A 13,466-nucleotide genomic window follows, 5' to 3' on the forward strand; every position below is an offset into this window, starting at 1 on the left:
TACTACATATATTGATCATTTTCCTTTAAGGTCCATAGGGACTTAAACTGAAACGCAATTTTATGAAAACGTCATTTAGCTGCATGATTCTGAAATGATTCTAGTCAACTGTTCATTCATAGCAGCCTCCCTCAGGCAACTGTCGAGGAGTAATTTCTCCACGTTTATTCTCTTAACTTTACTTCTTATTGTATTCTTTCAGATGCAAGGAAATAATTACTTTGGCTTAAGCATAGAATTTGGAGAACTTTGTAATTTCTCTTACACCCTGATGCCCACTTCTGGTAAAGAGGTAAATAGATAATAAATATGAAGATATAGCATGAAACACTGAAAAAATGTAAAAGATAAATTCCTTGAGGAAAAGTCATATTTTAGTCCAGGTTCTGGTACTAATTTAAAGGTTGGCGTGAAATAAGTTTTATTCTTGGTAGTAAATTGTAAACAAATAATCCAATTGATTTGCCTTTCAACTCGTAATAGCTTTTAGGTCACAGTTTAAATAGCTGCTGTGAAACTATTGGGGTTTAGATAGGTGCAAGGATGTATTGTACAGCACAAGGAATATAGCCAATATTTTGTAATAACTGTAAATGTAAAGTAAATTTTAAAAACTGTATAAAAATTTAAAAAAATAAAAATAAATAGCTGCTGTGAGTTTCATTGGTGTTATATAGCTTTTTAGGTACTTGGGGGTAATACAATTCTCCCTTATTTATGCTGGTAGCATTTTAAAGAGAAAAAAAAAAAATGTTCCAATAGATTAGGAGCCTAAAGGAGTTACAGATTGGGTCTGCTAGCCAGTGAACAGCACCTGACAGTAACTGGGCTACCCCAGGCCTTAAGGATCATCTGAATGGCTCTAGTTCTCAGGAATAGTTTTCAAAGAACACATGATCTTACATTTCCTCTGATCATATTATCCTTTTCAATAACTTGGAAAGGTACAAATAACTAAGAAAACAATCTCCTAAATTAGGTAATCTAAAGATAGCCACTGGAAACATTTCTGTGTATTTCTTGTCTTTTTTCCTATGCATATATAATTTAAAATCCATTGAGATTATGTTATATATATAATTCCTATAATATATATGCTTTGGAAATTTAGAATAAAAATCTCCCTCTGGTATGTGACTTTTAAACAGTGCAATAGGTCAATAATCATTGTAAAGTACTTATAAAAAAAATTTTTGTTTTTGTTCCTTTTAATTATGCAAATGAAAAACTACAAGATTTGCTTCTTATACTTCAGCCCAATGCATATTAATTGAGCAATTTCTACATCCAAGATAATGTGAAAAACACTTTGGGAGATTAAAAACAGAACAAAACGTTTATAAGACGCAACTTTTGCCCTCAAGGCATTTTATATAGATATATGCACAACTAACCATTAGATGAATCAGAGAGTGTTTCTTTATAAAATAGAGACTAAATACATTTCCAAATGATCATAGGCCATAGATAGAAGAGCTCCAGTTTGGGAGATTACAAAGATGGGTCAGTTGAGTTGGATCTTGGTATATGGCTAGGATTTCAACCCACAGTTGGTATTGATGGGTAATGGTTGAAGGAAGGGTGATGTGGAATGAAGGAAACACGTTCAGGATGGGATAGCATGAACAAAAGCAAGAAGTGAAAAAAAATGAGTTGACCTCTGTAGTAGAAGAAAACACTGGTAAAGTAAATCTCAGATGATACACTAAAAACAAATTTGAATGCCAGGCTGATTTTATATGTATGTTTTTCCTGTAGGCAGTGTAGAACCACAGATACTTTTGAAAAGGGGCATAAAATGATCAGGGCTATACCTTAAGAATATTATATGGGACATAAAATTCCTAGAAGGTATGATACGTCATTTGTGTGTAGGTTGGTGTTCATATAATGGTTTTCTAAATACCCTTTTAATTTTTTATTATAAATTGATATGTTTTTTTCTTTCTATACCCCAAAAACCCTTTTTAGAACTACTTAAAAGAGCATAAGAATTGCCTAAAATATTTTAATGTCTAAACTTCCTCGTCATTAGTATTTGTTTTTTATAATTTGCAACTTAACAATGAAGTGTTCATTTTTTCTGTATATATTTATTCCCATTGTCTCTCTTTCATGAAATGCTTCATTCACTCAAAAAGCATTTTTGGACAACTATATGAATAGAATATTGTGTTACATAATGAGTATTACAGGAGCTATGTGCCCTGGATAATTTGGGATAAATTCTGCCTGAAGATAGCATTTTAGTAAGGGGAATTTTGAATATCATTCATTTAAGGAAAATGCTGTCACTTGAGATAACCAAACCTTATTAGTTGATACTAATTATCCTGGTTATTAAATATTTGGAAATTTAGATTTCTCTTATTCTTTAATTTCCTTTCTAAATTTTTAAAATGTTTTCTTTCATTGCTTGTTAACCACTTATGATGCATACACATCATAAGTTGTCAAATTACTTAGTGGTTCTTTGAATGCTGGACTGAACTGGTTAAAGTCAAAGCCTGCATATGTATGTTTAAACAATCTGCATCAATTAATTTTCTTGTTTTAGGTTTACTGATTTACCCCAACTGGATTGAAAATAAGACAGATAGATAGATATATGGATAGACCTAGATACAATGAAGAACAGATGCTGGCAAAGTAAGTAAAGCAATCGTCACCTTTAGAGGGAAAAAATTGTTCATGCTTTGTGACTCAACTGTACTGTGGGTGGTAGGTAACACTTAAATTATGTAACATCATTTATACACAAAAACTTCTACATATAAATACTCTGAAGTTGCAGCTCCAAATCATAGATCATTTGGTGTGCTGGGGGCCTTAATTACCATCACTCTAGTCTAACCTCTTTCCCACCCAGTGTTGTCTTATAATATTTCTGATGGACAGTCTTTTAGTCCCTATTTAAAAATATCTAGTGATGAAGGGCTTAATGTCCCACCAGGTTGAGGGGCCACTAGGAGTTGGTGCCCAAGCCTCTCCTATTTTCTCCCCAGGTGGCACTGGAACCTCTCCTTGCCCTCAGCCTGGGCCTTCCCCAGTGGTGTTAAAGATAAGCACGATTCCTTATCTTCAGCTCTTTTCAGAGGCATTCGGCCCACAGTGCCCAGTCCTCAAGGGGCTCCAGTCAGGTGGCCAAGATTATCACTCATGCAGTTCATGGGGAACCAAAAACTAGCACAAAATAAAGCTGAATGGTGGAAAAAAAATTTTTTTGAATGTTTGATGTTTTTATCATTCCTTTCATTACCAGCCTGTTAAACTCAGTTTACAACTGAAAAGAGAAAGATAAATATATATTATGCAGTTAACTTACTGAGCATTACCTACAGAATACGTATGTACCTGTATCTCACATAAGAAAAATGTGATTTCTCAGTATTCATATTGACAATTGTTCCATGTAGGAATAATAGTCAACATAAGTACAACTCTATTTTCAGGCCAATCATGCATATTTAGATCAGAGCACTCATGGGACATTGCCTCTTAATCCCTAAATTTGCAGTCAAAATGTTTTCAGAAATAAATACCATGAAATTGATAAGCTAAAATAAATTCTTAAGACAAATAGCTATGAAACCTGGACAGAAGTCTCCTTAGTTTCTCATCTTCTATAAACAGCTTCACAAATCACTAGGAAAATCAGCCTAGAGATAAACATAATAAACCACATTTCCCATCCCTTCTTGAAGTTGATCTTCCTTGAGATGTGATCAAACAGTACTGCTTGTTGAAAATAGCAAGGAGGCCGGACCCTGATACTCAAGCTCTGATTCTGGATCAGTTTGTTGGCCTGCACTCACCAGGAAGCCCCTTATCACTTCTAATGGCTGTGAGAGCTAGAAAGTTACTTCTTTGATTTGGTTTAAATCTAGCTACCTATGCTTTCTATTCACTGATTTTAGTTTGATTTACAGGAGCTATATACAGAAAAATCTACCACATCTTTTGATGATTGTCTTTCCAGTGTTTGAGGTAAACTGTAATTCTTGCTTGCTTCTAAAAGCAAATTTTCTCTAGTTTCATTTGGCGTGCCTATTAAAATACAGAGTTCTGGGGACTTCCATAGTGGTCCAGTGTTAAGATTTGCCTTCCAATTCAGGGAACGCGGGTCCATCCCTGGCTGGGGTGCTAAGATCCCACATGCTGCGGGGCAATTAAGCCCATGTGCCACAATTAGAGAGAGGCCTGGGCTGCAGTGACGATCCCACGTACTGCAACTAAGACCCAATGCAGCCAAAAATAAATAAATAGATATTAAAAAAAAAATACACAGTTCTGTTTCCCCATCTCCGGAGGCTTTTATTCATTAGGTCTGTGGTGGGCTCCAGGATTTTTGTATGAGCCGTGTTTGCAACTGAGTAGTTTTATCAGCCTGTTTCCTGAATGTAGTAATTTGGAGGTCCAACAGCTTTCTTCCATTTTGTATGCTGTCTCTTTAATTCCAAGCTGGTAGCGTTTCTACTGGTATAAAATTGTCAAGAATCTATGAGGTCTCCTGCCTATGTTAAAGGAATTCACTCCAGAAGAACAGAGGCTTGTCTATAGATGTTCCCCAGATAATCCCATCTCTATATTGGAGCTTTGAGGGGAGCTATGAGTCAATCTCTCCAGAGAGATTTGTGGGACTGAATACTCTGATTTATTAATCTTTCTGAAGTATTAGCCAAAGGTTGACCAGCCACATTCTTGGCTTTTTCTCTGCAGAATGCTTTCCTGGTAGTGAATCTCTTAATTTTTGTGGTTTTTTTTGAAACTGGATAAGCTGAGAACTTCTCAAATCAAGTCTTGGTTCCATTTTTTTTTTTTTTTTTTTTTTTTTTTTTTGTGGTAGGTGGACCTCTCACTGTTGTGGCCTCTCCCGTTGCGGAGCACAGGCTCCGGACGTGCAGGCTCAACAGCCATGGCTCACGGGCCCAGCCGCTCTGCGGCATGTGGGATCCTCCTGGACCGGGGCACAAACCCGTGTCCCCTGCATCGGCAGGTGGACTCTCAACCACTGCACCACCAGGGAAGTCCCCTGGTTCCTTTTTGTTTGAGTTCTTTCCTCAAGTTGGACAGCCACATGTAAATCAATGAAGTTAGAACACACCCTCACATCATACACAAAAATAAACTCAAGATGGCTTAAAGACTTAAACATAAGACATGACACCATAAAACTCCTAGAAGAGATCACAGGCAAAACATTCTCTGGCATAAATTGTACCAATGATTTCTTAGGTCAGTCTCCCAAGGCAATAGAAATAAAAACAAAAATAAACAAACGGGACCTAATCAAACTTAAAAGCTTTTGCACAGCAAAGGAAACCATAAACAAAATGAAAAGACAACCTACAGATTGGGAGAAAATATTTGTAAGCAATGTGACTGACAAGGGCCTAATTTCCAAAATATACAAACAGCTCATACGACTCAACAACAAAAAGGAAAACAAACAACCCAATCAAAAAATGGGAAAAAGGCCTAAATAGACATTTCTCAAAGAAGAAACACAAATGGCAAAGAGGCACATGAAAAGATGCTCCACATCACTAATTATTAGAGAAATGCAGATCAAAACTACAGTGAGGTATTACCTCACACCGGTCAGAATGGCTATCATTAAAAACTCTACAACTAGCAAATGCTGGAGAGGGTGTGGAGAAAAGGGGAACCTCCTACATTGTTGGTGGGAATGTAAGTTGGTGCAGCCATTATGGAAAACAGTAAGGAGGTTCCTCAGAAAACTAAAAATAGAATTATCATACGATCCAGCAATCCCACTCCTGGGCATATATCCAGACAAAACTGTAATCCGAAAAGATACATGCACCCCTATGTTCATAGCAACATTATTCACAATAGCCAAGACATGGAAACAATGTTAATGTCCATTAACAGATGAATGGATAAAGAAGATGTGGTACATATATACAACGGAATACTACCCAGCCATAAAAAAGAACAAAGTAATGCATTTGCAGCAACATGGATGCAGCTAGAGATTATCACACTAAGTGAAGTAAGTCAGAAAGAGAAAGACACATACCATGTGATATCCTTTATATGTGGAACCTAAAATATGACACAAATGAACCTATTTACGAAACAGAAACAGATTCACGGACATAGAGAACATTCTTGTGGTTACCAATGGGGAGGGGATTGGGGGAGGGTGGAGTGGGAGGTTGGCGTTAGTAGATGTAAGCTATTATATATGGAATGGATAAACAACAAGGTCCTACTTTATAGCATAGAGAACTATCTTCACTATCCTATGATAAACCATAATGGAAAAGAATGTTAAAAAAAGAAGGTATATAAATGTATAACTGAATCACTTTGCTGTACAGCAGAAATTAACACATTATAAATCAACTATACTTCAATAAAATAAAAAAAGAGTCCTTTTCTCAATTCAGCTCTTTCTTTCTGCAATTTACTATAGGCAGTAAGAAAAAGCCAGGATGCATATTCAACACTTTGCTTGGAAAGCTCCTCAGTTGTATGTCCAATTTCATTGTATACAAGTTCTATTTTCCACATAACTGCAGGACACAATTCTGCTAAGCTTTCAGCCACTGTGTAAAAAGGATCCCCCTTCTTCAAATTTCCAATTACAAATTCCTCACTTCCTTCTTAGTCTTCACCAGCAGCCACTTTAACGTCCATATTTCTACCAACAGTCTATAAGTGATGATTTAGCTACTCTCTAAGGTGATATATGTTTTTTTCTGTCATTTTCCTCACTTCCTTTTGAGTTATCGCTAGCAGAGTTGTTAATATTCATGTTTCTACTAACAGCTTTTTTAAGGCAAGATAGGTTTTTTCCATCATATTCCTTGAAATTCCTCCAGTTTCCGCCCACTGCCCAATTCCAAAGCCATGTCTACATTTTCAGTCTTTTTAATAGCAGCACACTGCTTCCAGTTACCAAAATTTGTTAGAGTTCAGCTAGAGAAGCAGAAACAGTAGAAGATACATAGTAAGATATTTATTGCAAAGCTCATGTGGTTGCAGGGCCTGGCTAGGCAAGTCCAAAATCCATAGAGCAGACTGCCAGGAACAGCAAGCTAGAACTCTTGGTCATGGTCTGAAGCTTCTGAAGCTTCTGTCCACAGGTGGAAGTTTTTCTTCAAAAGGGAAGCCTCAGCTCTGCTTTTATGGCCTTTCAACTGACTGAACCAGGCCCATCTTGATTATTTAAGGTAACCTGTCTTACTTAAAGTCAACTGATTATGGACTTTAAACACATCTACAAAATATCTTCGTGGCAACACCTACATTAGAGTTTGATTGCGTAACTGGGGACTGTAGCCTTGCCAAGTCGACACATAAAGAAACCATTACAGTATACTGTATATACTGTATACACATATACCCTAGTAATTTTCATTTGGATATTCATGCTTGAAAAGGATTTATTCTCAGAGATATTTTAAGGATCAAAATAAAACCATTCTACCTTATTAGCTTGTTGTACGTAATAGTTCTTCAATTGGCAGTTGTATAAGCTGCCAATTATTTCTCTGTGAGGATTTAGAAGTTTGATGTCCATTACATATAAATTTCTTTTTGTTGGCAATGGCATTAGTGGTATTTAAGTAGTCTGTTGTCCTACTGGGGACTAGCAGTACTGACATCACCTGGATGCTTATTAGAAATATAGACTCCAGGGTCTCACCCCAGCACTCCTGCAGTAGAGTCTGTGTTTTAAATGTCCCAGGTTTGATTCGGTTGTACATTGAAGTTTGAGAAGCACTAGTCTACTGTGATGGCTTAGTTTCTTCACTGTCATCCCTGGCTCTAGGCTTATCTTCTACCTTTTCCGCCATACTTAACACACTCGGGATGTGCTTTCCTTCCTACAAAACTGAAAACATAATTCCTAAGTCTAAAAGTTTCCAACATTTCATCATGCATAACAGTTAAAGTCCAGATGACCTTAAAAATCCACATGACCTTCAAAGTTCTTCCTATTAGACTTCTAAGTACTTTTCCAGGTATACTTTTCTGAACATACCCTGAGGTCTCACTATACTGCTTGAATTTCCCTAAGGTACCATGCCTTTCCTCCTCTGTGCCTTTCTTTCCACACTCTGTTCCCCTGCCTGGAGCGCCCTATACCAACCTGGTTGAACTCTGGGAATCCTCACTTTACTCTTTTTGGGATTAAAGGACACATGCTCTTTATCTTGGTAATTGTACCTGATACACAATAGATATTGATTATCTATTAAGGGAAAAATAAATTATCAACGTACAACAATGTACCAAAATGTTTTCCCGAGATGTTTGAAGACTAAATGAGATGAATAACAAGCAAGCATAATAGAGTACTAGGTAATAAGTACCATTCTAAAGGCATAGTGGCTATCTCATTACTTCTGATGACATTTCAGAGAGGTGGTTATTATCATCTCCATTTTACAAAAAAGGAAGCTGAGACAGAAAGAGGGTAAGGAACTTATTCAATGTCTCATAATATGTGTGCACAGAAACTTAGGCAATCAGATTCCAGAGCCCACGTGCTTGACTCTATGGCCTCCAATGCATATAAAAGCATTTTTCAAAGTCCTTGTAAATGTAAAATTCTAAGATTTGTGTGGTAATCAGACACATAATCAATAGTCACAATTGTCATTTCTTTAAAAATAACTTTCTATGAAACATTTAGAACACCATAACAGTGGAGTGCCAACTGTTTCAATTAAAACTATGTTCAGTTCACAGCAAAACTTTTCGAGTGTGTACTCTAGTGGATACGTATCTGTGCTTCTTTGCCCACTGCTCCTTCAGTAAGATCACCCTAATTTTATTTTGAGGTACCACTTTTCCCCCACTGTAAGTTATTTGGTTAGAGTGAGATCAATTCTCTTCCCATTTCTTGTTTTCCAGGAGTGCACAGGTGACTCACACCTGTACGGTCATCATATTCGAAGTTACTGGCCACCATGACTGATTCAGAGATGGGCTCATGACCCAAGTAAGTCAATGAGTGGGACTCAGTTTAGTAGATATTAACATATTGGTTGATGGTTTATAATTGTAAGAGTAGAAGAGTAAGAAGGAAACTCAAAGAGGAAAGAGGTGAACCAGGAGAGAGTGGAGTCATTGAGATCATTGTTTGTAAAGAGTTTCAAGAAGTAATGCATCGATATAATGAAATTAATAGTTGAAACGATCAACCAAAATACTTGGACAAAATATTTTATTCACTTTCAGTAACCGTAACTTCAGTTATGATTGATTGTTCCCAGCAGGATTTGTATCTGTGTAAATAGGCACATATTGATTTTTTTAAAAAAGAGAAGATAGGTGATCTCATTATTTTCTTTTTTAAATCAAAGGTTTCCTTTTAGGGATTTTTCCTTCACTCAGGAAAATACTGAATGAGTCACGGTGTTAATCTGTTTTGCTCTAATGAATCTTATCTTCTTATTATGGAGATGTTTTTCAGTGTGGTGATAATTGCCTAGTTGATTGATAGTGATTTATTTGTACTCATCTCTTCATTCAATAACTCTTTATCAAGTTTCAGGTATGCATCAGACACTGTGCCAGAGGAAATGAGTTTCAAATGTGTCCCATAACCTAGAATGTAAGCTGCATAGGAGCCCATGACTCAGAGCCTGGTGCCTAGCAGACATTCAGTATTAGATCATACTATCAGAAATCCATACATATGGATGTGGAGTGTATTTCTGTATTAATTTAACAATGGTAGCTTCTGGCAAGCTATGCTTGGCCTTCAAATATTTCCTATGACTCAGATATGAATTAAAGGCTTGAGCCGCTGTACTTCTTTTCCTTATTACAGTTACTCCTCATAAGCCCAGGTTTAATGACACATTTTTAGAAGTTCACAATAAAATCATTAATTATGCTTAGTATCAGTACAATTTTGAATAGTGGTCCTGGAATGGCACCCTGATTCCACAGTAGGCAATGATTTTGGCCCCTATTAGTTTACTAGCTTTAGTGGGTTGAATGGTGGCTCCTTCCCAAAATATGTCCACATCCTAAACTCTAGAATCTGTGAATGTGACCTTATTTGGAAAAGGGGTCTTTGCAGATTTAATTAGTAAGGATTTCGAGCTGAGATCACCCTGGATTACCTGGATGGTTTCCAATTCCAATGACAAATGTCTTTAAAGGAGACAGAAGAGAAGAAGACACAGACACAGAGAGGAAGGCCATGTGAAGATGGAGGCAGAGGTTGGAGAGATTTAGCCATAAGCCGATGGAGTCCTGGAGCCGCCAGAAGCTGAATGAGGCAAGGAAGGATTGTCTCCTAGGCCTTGGGGAAGTCTATGGACCTGACGACATCTCGCCTTTGGACTTCTGGCCTCCAGAATAGTGAACAAATATATTTCTCTTGTATTAATTGTTGAGCCTGTGGTCATTTGTTAAGGCAACCCTAGAAAACTCATACGCTAGTTCATAGCAACTATCTAATTAAGGATTCTCTTGGGTTGTTTTATTTCACAATAATTTGAGGAAGTCAGTATTTCTACTCCAATTCTTATTTTCATCCAGTGAAGACATTTGTCTCCATTAAAGTGACACTGACCCTGGGACAATATTCCTCTGGGGGAAAATTTCCGTTTACAAAGCTCCACAGGTTGGCCAAGTGTCTGGGTCAGGGAGCAGGGAGACATTGCTTCTGGCTCTACCCATCTCTGGGCTAAGTTCTTTCTGTGTCTCTGATGCTTCTTCCTATGAGAATGTTAGGCAAGTTCCGTTGAAAATTAACCATCCACCCAATCCAGAGTACTCTACTCCCCTTTATTCTTTCTTCCTCACTCTGTTGGTTTCTTTCATATCATCCATCACAACTGGTAATTATATGAATACTTGCTTGTCATAACTCCAAGTTCAAGGAACATAATAATTGCACCTAGCATATTGTGTGGCACTCAGTAGGGCCTCAACAAACATGTATTAATGAATAAATCAGTGAGTGAACATTGTGAGTGGAGAGCAAGAAAATGATTATTACTTCGGGGTCAGAATCAGACTATTCAAGGACGGATTTTTTTTTTTTTTTAACTTACTACGTCAAACGCCATTGAATTTCAAGATTGAAAAGAATCATGACTTCCTGACAAATACGACCAAAATGCTTGGCTGAAACATTCTCGGTGACAGGAAACTCACTACCTCACTACTTCTGGTCTTTTCCACTTCGCTTTCCTTTCCTACTCCTCCCGATTTTTACAATCTTTATTGCAGCATTTTGCACACCTGATGCACAGAGGCCGGTTAGTCTGTAAGTGGGAGGGACAGAGGGAACCCCAGGGCCCAGTCCAGGGCCTGAGACCCCCGGGCTCAGAGTGGGCGCGCGGTAGCTGACAGTTGGGTAAGGTAGCGGCGCCACCTTTCTGCCGAGTTCGCCTCGAGTCTCGGCTTCCCTGCGGGCAGAGGGTCCTTCTCTCCGGACTCCTCGCTTTTCCTCCCCCAGGCCCGCCGCCACGCGCAGCCGCATCCCCGCCGCCGCCCCCGTCACCTGCGCGCCAGCCCTGACGGCTCGGGGGCCACTCCTGCCGCCCCGGGAGCGGTGGCGGAGGGCGCGGGGCGCGCGGGCGGCGACCCGACCTTTCCTCCCTTCTCTCCCCCAACTCCCGCCTCTCCCTCCGCTCCCCCTCAGCCCCTCCTTCCACACTCCGCTGCCTCCTCTCTCTTGACAGCTGCCCGGCACCTTCGGCAGGGAGTTTGGAGCCGCCCCACCGCAGAGCCTACAGCCGGCCGAGCCCCCGCGCCGCCGCCATCTCTGCCTCCGCCTAGGTGGGACCTGGGCCTCGAGGTGGGACCCAACTCTCTCTCTCTCCTCTACCCGCTTCTGCCACCTCTTCCGTCTCCCGGCCACGCGAGGAGCCGGGCGCCGGGGCGCGCGTGGCTGGCCGGAGCCCGCTGGCCAAGTGGGGACCGGGAGGCCGGGGCGGGTCAGCCGGCGCCACCGGAGGGGCCCGCGCCATGGGGGAGGGGCGGCGGGGGCTCTCGTTCCCCCGGGGCAAGGCGCATCGGGGCGCGCGCCCGAGGGCAGCCAGCCCAGCCTGGGCGCGCACCTACCGGGCGCCCCAGAAAGGACGTGCCACCTGGCCAACTTCTTTTCCAGGTCTCCTTCCTACTTTGGAAACTGAAGGGACTGCGACGGAAACCAGTAAGCCCTGGGGCCCGGAGGAAGGATTTGTTGGTTTGGATGACAAAAGAAAAAAAAATGTGCTCTAGGGATGGTTTAGCCCGGAGCTTCTGTTTCCACCATCTCCGGCTTTCCCCAAGCAAATTAATAAAACAAAACAAAAACAACAAAACCCAATCCCAACCAAAGCACTTATTTAAAGGGACTTGTAGGGATGTGAAAAAGAGACCCAACCGAGGAATCATTTTGGAAACCCCAGGTAGGATGAGGCCATTTGAGAAAGTGGGAATTTGGGGGTGTTATTTCTAGGACTTGGGTTTGCAAGCAGAAGAGGAGACTGGCTCTTGTAAGCCTGAGGGAGTTCCTTATATTGAGGGACTGCCTGGAGTGCTCTCTGTTAACTTTCATTTCCTTAAGTATTAAAGTATGTTGAAACAAATAGCTCTTTCAGAGCTCTGGACTTGGAGTCAGAACATCTGGCTTTTGGTATGATTTGCCATTTATGGTGACAGCTGTGGTTAGTTTAATTTCTTTGGGCCTCAGTTTCCTCATCTGTCAAGTTCTGAGGGCCTTTTAATAATATCTAAGATGTTTCCCAACTTAAAAATTTATAATTCTTTAACTTTTTAACATGTTACAAACATTGCTAGATTCATAATTTCATGAAATTTTAAAAATCTATACTGATCTTGGGATTTTTGTTCATATGCATTTAAGACTTATGATTTTAGGGTTTTCCAACCAAAACGTAAAGAGAAAAACGCTTATAAAAGAGCTCAGAAAAAAAAAAAAAAAAAAAAAAAAAAAGAGCTCAGAAATATGTAGTTTATATGTAACTATTTAGATCATCTCTGAGTCTAGCTTGAAGAATCATGTTCAACTTGAAGTTAATATTTGCAACACTGCAACAAAAACATGTGGCTTTAGTATAAGTACTTATTCACTTTCAGTATTGTATATTTGGAGGAAATAAAAATTGTTTTGGAGGAAAACAAAAATTGCACCTTTCCTATCAATTTCTGCTCTTGAACAGTGTTACTTTTTAGCATGAAGTTGTGTGCAGGATATTAAAAAAATGGTTTCAGACCACTTTAGAGCCTCTCTGAAATTAAGTTCAGTAGCAGAGGTGCCAATTTTAGTAATGCATTTTAGTTGTCTTGGGATGAATCCTAGAAAAATAGCAGAGTTAACTAAACAGATAAACCAGAAATTAGGAATTGACACACAGACACAAACAAAGTTGTACAAGAAGTGTGTACTATAAAGTGTCAGCGAGATTTTTATTTCCTTTTGATAGAAAACAACAAACAACTGTTGACTTGTTTTAGCA

The 13,466-nt window shown here is 39.3% G+C and overlaps 1 protein-coding gene and 1 long non-coding RNA gene across 5 annotated transcripts in view; both read left to right on the forward strand.

Annotated features, from left to right (window-relative positions):
- The first annotated feature begins 200 nt into the window (after positions 1-200).
- On the forward strand, positions 201-10,323 carry LOC137210651 (uncharacterized). Its single transcript, XR_010936663.1, has 4 exons — positions 201-292; positions 2,558-2,649; positions 8,893-8,980; positions 10,152-10,323. It is a non-coding gene; the product is annotated as an uncharacterized lncRNA (long non-coding RNA).
- Positions 10,324-11,554: 1,231 nt separating this feature from the next.
- The window catches only part of LEPR (leptin receptor), a 103,026-nt gene continuing 101,114 nt past the window's right edge, over positions 11,555-13,466 (forward strand). For all 4 annotated transcript variants that reach the window (XM_067726450.1, XM_067726453.1, XM_067726452.1 and 1 more), the window contains exons 1-2: positions 11,555-11,800; positions 12,113-12,157. The gene's annotated coding sequence lies outside the window, so the exon portion shown is untranslated. The remainder of the gene's footprint in view (positions 11,801-12,112; positions 12,158-13,466) is intronic.

The sequence above is a fragment of the Pseudorca crassidens genome, chromosome 2 (assembly GCF_039906515.1).
Source record: "Pseudorca crassidens isolate mPseCra1 chromosome 2, mPseCra1.hap1, whole genome shotgun sequence".
In the NCBI taxonomy this organism is placed as follows: Eukaryota; Metazoa; Chordata; class Mammalia; order Artiodactyla; family Delphinidae; genus Pseudorca; species Pseudorca crassidens.